The 7,869-nt window shown below is 41.4% G+C and overlaps 1 non-coding gene across 1 annotated transcript; it reads right to left on the minus strand.

The window, feature by feature from the left end:
- Window positions 1–1,824: 1,824 nt before the first annotated feature.
- LOC148565802 (small nucleolar RNA R71) lies at window positions 1,825–1,932 on the minus strand. The gene has a single exon (XR_015884045.1). It is a non-coding gene; the product is annotated as a small nucleolar RNA R71 (small nucleolar RNA).
- Window positions 1,933–7,869: the final 5,937 nt, after the last annotated feature.

The raw sequence follows: 7,869 nt of genomic DNA on the forward strand, positions 1-7,869 counted from the left end.
ACACAAGAATTTAAGGAGATAACCAGCGAGAAGTGACGCGGTCGCATGGCTCACGCGACCGCGCGAAGCAGCGCAAATCGCAGTGACGCGGCCGCATGGCTTGCGCGGCCGCGCGGATTGGAAAGCGCAAGCAACGCGGTAGCGTGGACGACGCGAACGTGTGGAGAGGAAAAACCGCAAGCGACGCGTCCGCATGGACGACGCGATCGCGTGACATGTGCGATCTGCATAATCTGCAGAATTCACTGGGGGCGATTTTTGGACCTTATTTCGGCCCAGTTTTCGTCCCAGAACAGCAGACTAGAGTCAGAGAATATACAGAAACAACACACACATTCATTCAGTAGTTTTAGATCTAGTTTTTCACTCTCTTAGGTTTTTCTCTCTAGTTTTTAGAATTTTAATTTTCAATTGGTCTTAGCATTGGAACATTGAGAAGAGTTATTTCCTCATCAAGACTTCATCATTCTAGTTTGTTTTCTTAACTTGGTTTTATTCTTCCATATTCTTTGTTTTGTTCAATTTTATTATTCAGATACTTTTATGATTATTTAATGCAAGGATTATTTCTTTTTAATTCAATTTCAATTCCAATAATCATGTCTTCTTTTAATTCCCTTTTATGTGTTACGGGTTTATTATTTACAATGCGTGAGTAGTTTCATTACTTGATGGGGAATTGATTGAAAAGGAACTATTGAGTTGGAAGGATTGAAAGAAAATTTGTAATTGGGTTAATTGTTGAATTGCTATCCTGTCACCAACGTCAATCCCTTGAACTAAGTGGGTTGTAACTCGTGAACGGATCTAGTAATCCAACTTGTTTGACTTTCCCTTACCTAGTAAAGGATAACTAAACAGAGTAACCGTTAATTATAAATCCATCTAAAAAATCATTCCATCAATGATAGAGATTCTAACTAATCAATTCCCAATCAAGGTTTTTTTTATTCATATCATTTAATTTTCCTCAGTTTACATTCCAATTTACTTACCTCAACTTCTTCGAACCTCTGATTAATAAGATAGCACCCTTCTCTGCAACTCGTTGGGAGACGACCTGGGACTTAAAACTTCCAGTAATTTTGATTTAAACTCTTTGTGACACATTTCTAAATTGATAGGCAGATTTTTGGTGAATTAAGAACTATACTTGCAACGTATCAAATTTAATAATTTTTTAATTCATCAGCTTCTGCTTCCCATCAATTTTTGGCACCGTTGCTGGGGAGTTACAATAGAGTGCTAATTTTATTAATTAGAATTTATTTATTTGCATTTTGTTTAATTTTGCTACTATGAGCTGCATGTTTCTTCCGTCAAATGACGCGTTCACTTCCTGATCCGCGCTTGCTAATATTCGATCCTGAAATTGAAAGGACTATTTCACGAATAAGGCGAGAACAGCGTAGGTTAGCCCGCTCTGAGGGCAGATTTGAAAGTGAATCTGAGAAAGAAACCAGCCCCCGTTCTACTGATTCGGTTGTTTTACGTGCAGAAAACATGGCAGCTAGAAGAGTTACCATTTAGGAGGAAGGAGCTCCTGATTTTGAAATAAAGACCGCACTGTTAAATTTGATGCCCAAGTTTCATGGCCTACCTGCTCAAGAGCCTATCAAGCACTTGAGAGATTTCCAGGCAGCCTGTTCTACTGTCAGACGTGACGGCACTGATGAAACTTCAATTCTGCTGAAAGCTTTTCCGTTTTCTCTTGAGGGAAAAGCAAGAAAGTGGTACTACACTCAACCTTTAGCAAATGTATCCAACTAGGATACACTCAGAAAGGAGTTTCTGGAGAAATTCTTTCCATCTGAAGTTACTGATAAACTGAGGAATGATATCTCTACGATTGTTCAGGATGACAATGAGACTCTCTTTGAATACTGGGAGCGCTTCAATAATCTTCTGGAAGCGTGCCCTCACCACATGATTGACAAGATCGTGCTACTCAGCTATATCACACAAGGTATGAGGCCCCAAGATAAGACCACATTGGAAAGTGCCAGCAATGGGTCTATGAAGAAGTACAAGACCACTGATGAAGCTTAGCAATTGATCAGTGATTTAGCTGAATCTACTCGGAACCACAGACAGAAGCAAGGCCGTTCAAAAGCCGTTGCAGAAGTATCTTCTGGCAGAGAGACTGCTGCTCTAACTCAAAGCATCTGTAAGATGACCAACCTGCTGAAGCAAATGCAGTTGAATCAACAAGCTCAACAAACTCAACCGCAGCAAAACCAACAACTAGTCCCACAAAGAATTTGCAGAATTTGTGCTGATTACAGCCATTACACTGATGAATGCCCGCAGCTCCAACAAGAAGACAACATGGTGGCATCCACTCACAACTTCTATGACCGCCCCAACCAAGGGTACAATCAAAGTGGAAATAATAACCATAGATGGCAGGACAATTCAAACCAGAATATGAGGGACAACAATAACAGGGGAGGTAGAGATAATCAGGGAAATCAGAGGTGGAATAATAACAACAACAGGCAGCAAAATCAACCTTACCGAGCACCTCACCTGAGGCAAAACCAAGGACCACCGAACAATCAGCAGCAAACCTCTCAATTTACTCATTCTTCTGTATCTTCTAATGAAGATTTATTACAAGCTTTTGAGAAAAGACAACTGGCCATGGAAAGTACCATCGTGAACAGTATTAATGCCAGTCTGAATGGTCTCACCTCTACTCTGTAAGCTTTTATGACACAGCTTGGTTCAGCACAAAATTCCAGTAACCAACCTTCAAGCACCACTGGAATCCCCTCTCAACCATTATCCAATCCAAAGGGAGGCATTAATGCCATCACCCTGAGGTCTGGAACTACACTACAGGAGAGGAATCAGGAGGAACCAAGCTCACCAGAATACGCCTCAGCTGAAGAGGTGGTGGAAATCGAAGATGTTGAAGAGGAAGAGGATATACAGGACATAGCTGAAGAAGAGATAGCTCAACCACAAGAAGAAGCACCAAAAGGTGCAGGCACCACGGAAACCACTGTTCCCATTCCATTTCCACAGCTTGCAAGGAAGCCCAGGAAGCAGCTGGAACCTGATCCTAAAATGGTAGAGATATTCAAAAAAGTCGAGGTAACTGTCCCTCTTTTTGATGTTATTCAGCAGGTACCTAAATATGCAAAGTTTCTAAAAGACTTATGTATCCATAAAGACAGGATTAATGAATTAGAAACTATTCCTTTAGGTAGTTCTATATCTGCTTTAATGGGAGGATTACCTAAAAAATGTAGTGATCCAGGTCCTTGCATAGTTAGTTGTACTATTGGTGGTGTAGTAATTTATGATTGCATGTGTGATTTAGGAGCATGTGTCAGTATAATGCCTTTGTCCATATATGATGTTTTGAGGCTCCCTCCCTTAAAAAGGTCGGCAGCTCGTTTTGTGTTAGCAGATAAAAGCATTATTACAGTGGTTGGAGTTGCTGAAGATGTTTTGGTGAACATTAAAGGGCTCACATTTCCCACTGATTTTTATATCTTGGAGATGCCCCATAATGATTCAGATAAGCCATCATCGATCCTACTTGGAAGACCATTCCTGAAGACATCAAAATTCAAATTGGATGCTTTTTCAGGAACATACTCCTTTGAAATAGATGGCCACATAGTGATCTTCAATCTGAATGGAGTCATTAACAACCCCCCAGAAGATCGTTCTATCTTCCAGTGTGATGTCATAGACGAAAGTGTGGCTGAAGTTCAAAAAGAAGAGTTTGAAGAGAGGCACACTGGACAAGGTCCGAGTGTGGGGACCCTCTTAACTGACAGTGAGGGCACTTCGCCATTTTCACGAGCTCCAGATAATCCAGAGCCTGCCCATGATCAAAAGTTAGAATTGAAACCTCTTCCTCCACATCTCAAATATGCTTATCTTGAGGATGAGCAAAAGCTTCCGGTTATTATTGCAAGAGAACTGACTTCTCAACAAGAAGAGCAGCTACTTGATGTGCTGAGGAAGCATAAGAAGGCAATTGGGTGGAGCTTGGCAGACATAGTGGGAATCAACCCTCAAGTATGCGAGCACAGAATATTTTTAGAAGAGGGAGCAAGACCTGTCCGTCAACCCCAGAGAAGATTGAATCCCACCATCTTGAAAGTTGTCAAGAAGGAGGTGACCAGACTATTGGAGGCCGGTATCATATATCCCATTTCAGACAGTGAATGGGTAAGCCCAGTACAAGTGGTGCCCAAGAAGTCTGGAGTCACTACAGTGAAGAATGAGCATGGAGAGCTCATAGCAACTAGAGTTCAGAATGCTTGGAGAGTCTGCATTGATTACAGGCGTCTCAACCAAGCTACCCGTAAGGATCACTACCCACTTCCATTCATTGATCAAATGCTGGATCGCCTGTCAGGTAAATCACATTATTGCTTTCTAGATGGTTACACAGGTTATTTCCAGATTCATATAGCTCCTGAGGATCAGGAAAAGACTACTTTTACATGTCCTTTTGGGACTTATGCTTATAAGAGAATGCCCTTTGGCTTATGCAATGCACCAGCTACTTTCCAAAGGTGCATGATGAGTCTTTTCTCTGATCTTACTGAGGACTGTATGGAAGTTTTTATGGATGATTTTAGCGTTTATGGTAATTCTTTTACCCTTTGCTTAGAGGGATTATCTAGAGTATTAGATAGATGTATTAATACAAACCTTGTATTGAATTTCAAAAAATGCCACTTTATGGTAAAACAAGGGATTGTATTAGGACATGTGGTATCTAATAATGGCATTTCTATAGACCCAGCAAAGGTGAATGTTATTTCTAGTTTACCTTACCCCTCTTCTGTGAGGGAAGTCCGTTCGTTCCTTGGCCATGCAGGTTTCTACAGGAGATTTATTAAAGACTTTAGTAAGGTGGCACTTCCCTTATCCAGATTACTGCAGAAGGACATTGAGTTTGAGTTCAGTGAAGATTGCAAACAAGCATTTGATAAGCTGAAGACTGCTCTAACTCAAGCCCCAATTGTGAGAGGACCCGACTGGAGCCAGCCGTTTGAAATCATGTGCGATGCTTCCAACCATGCAGTAGGAGCAGCACTGGCTCAGCGTGAAGGTAAGGATCCTTTTGTTATTGCCTATGCGTCTAAGACTTTAGACACTGCCCAGTCCAATTATACTACTACTGAGAAAGAACTTCTTGCTATTATTTTTGCTCTGGATAAATTCTGGGCCTATTTACTTGGTACCAAAGTAGTAGTGTATTCGGACCACGCAGCTCTAAAGTATCTATTAGCTAAAAAGGAGTCCAAACCAAGGCTTATACGTTGGATACTGCTGCTACAAGAATTTAATTTAGAAATAAAGGATAGGAGTGGTAATCAGAATTTAGTAGCAGACCACTTGAGTCGCCTTGAACATATTAAGGATGATTCTACTCCTATAGATGATAATTTTCCTTTTGATAACCTACAAGCAGTATCTGAGGTAGTCCCTTGGTATGCACCTGTTGCTAATTATTTAGTTAGCCGCACATTTCCTCCACATTTTTCTAAACATCAAAGTGACAAGCTGAAAAGTGAGTCTAAATATTATATATGGGATGACCCATATTTATGGAGATGTGGCTCTGACCAGATAATTAGACGTTGTGTGCCTCAATCAGAATTCCAGTCCATTTTAGAGGCCTGTCACTCATCTGAGAGTGGAGGACATTTTGGCCCTCAACGAACAGCTAGAAAGATCTTAGACTGTGGATTCTGGTGGCCTACTCTTTTTAGAGACGCTGCTGAGTTTTGCAAATCTTGTATCCCATGCCAAAAATTTGGTAATATATCCAGGAGGGATGAGATGCCTCAACACTATATGCTTTTCTGTGAAATTTTTGATGTATGGGGGATTGACTTCATGGGTCCATTTCCAAATTTTAGTGGATATTTTTATATATTGTTAGCTGTGGATTATGTTTCCAAATGGGTGGAAGCAATCCCTACCCGCACTGACGATGCTAACAGTGTTGTTTCCTTTGTGAGAAACCACATTATATGCCGTTTTGGATCACCACGAGCGATTGTGAGCGATCAAGGCACCCATTTTTGTAACAGGAGACTAACAGAATTGATGAATAAGCATGGGATAATCCATAAAGTTGCAACAGCTTACCATCCCCAAACTAATGGGCAAGCCGAGGTGTCGAACAGAGAAATTAAGCGTATCTTGCAAAAGATAGTGAAGCCTCATAGAAAAGACTGGAGCACCAGGCTACAAGATGCACTGTGGGCATATAGAACAGCATACAAGACACCCATTGGGATGAGTCCCTTTCGCTTAGTTTATGGAAAAGCTTACCATCTCCCAGTTGAAATCGAACACAGAGCCTTCTGGGCAGTTAAAGAGTGCAACATGGAAATTGAGAAGGCCGGAGCTGAAAGGAAGTTGCAACTGCAGGAACTGGAGAACCTTCGCCTAGAAGCTTATGAGAATTCCAGAATTTGCAAGGAAAGGATGAAAGTTGTGCATGATCAAAACATCAAGAAGAAAGAATTTCAACCTGGAGATTTCGTCCTCCTTTACAAATCTCGACTAAGGCTAATGCCCGGTAAGTTAAGATCAAAATGGGAAGGTCCATACAGAGTAGAGAAGGCTGAACCGTACGGAGTTTATCACCTAAGCCATCCTTCAAGCTCTGAACTTATTAAGGTTAATGGACACCGCCTGAAGCTGTACCATAGTGAGAAAGTGCAGGAAAGCAAGGAGCTTGAGATCCTCCACTTGGAAGATCCCCACATAGCAGCAGATTGAGCTAGTGGAGCATCCAACTTACGGACGTTAAAGCAAGGTGCTTGGTGGGAGACAACCCACCGCGGTATGATCGTTCTTTTCTTCACTTTTAGTAAAAAAAAAAAAAAATTTCACTGCGCGACGCGTCCGCGTGGCAGGGGGAGTAAAGAAAAATAAAAATGAACAGAAAGTTACACAGGAGTAGCGCTGGAGTCGTGCCAATGGCACAAATTACCCCACGCGGCCGCGTGCCCTAAGTTTTCGACGTAAAAGGGTGCACAGTCGCATTCTGTGCGAGAGTGATGCTGGATTGGTGCTGGAAGCACAATCCTTGTCACGCGACCGCGTCGCTGACGCGGCCACATCACCCATTTTATAACGCACACTCATGCGATCGCGTGACCCACGCGATCGCGTCACCCAATTTTGGCAATTAAAATGAATCAAACAGAAAGTTGTGCTGGAGCGAGGCTGCACTCGCGCCAGCAGCGCAACATAGGTCACGCAACCGCGTGACCGACGTGATCGCGTCACCTTCCCTAGAGCGCAACCACGCGAACGCGTGCCTTCTGCGGCCGCGTCGCATGCACCGCACAGCTCAACCTCAGTTGCCAAATTATCTTATCTTTCTTTCCTCCAAATCCTAATTTTTCTTTTCCCTCCTTCTTTCTTCTTTCTCCCTTCCCCTTTCTATCTCACCTTTCATTCTCTATCTTTCTCACCCCCATTAACAAGGTTTTTCTTTTCTTCTTTCTCACTTTTCTACTATTCTTCTTATTTTCATATGTTATCTTCTTATCTTTTCTTCATTGTTCTTATTTTCTTTTCTTTTCTTTTCCTTTTTACTTGGTGTTATCTATTTATGTGAGTCATTATTTATCTTTATATGCTTATGGTTTGTTATAAATTTGTTTGACAATCATATATATTACTTTTTAAGGGATTGCTTGCATGTTCAAATTCATACTTTCAAGAGCTTATTCTACATGCATGCTATGTGTTTGTGAAAAAGCCCATATGGCATTATGCACTTCTTCACATTATTTTACTCTAATATGCAATGCTTGCTTTTCACAAATTCCCTTTCATATTTTATTAATTAAATTTAATTGTCAATACAAA

The sequence above is a fragment of the Arachis ipaensis genome, chromosome B5 (assembly GCF_059453495.1).
Source record: "Arachis ipaensis isolate K30076 ecotype BB chromosome B5, ASM5945349v1, whole genome shotgun sequence".
Taxonomy (NCBI): Eukaryota; Viridiplantae; Streptophyta; class Magnoliopsida; order Fabales; family Fabaceae; genus Arachis; species Arachis ipaensis.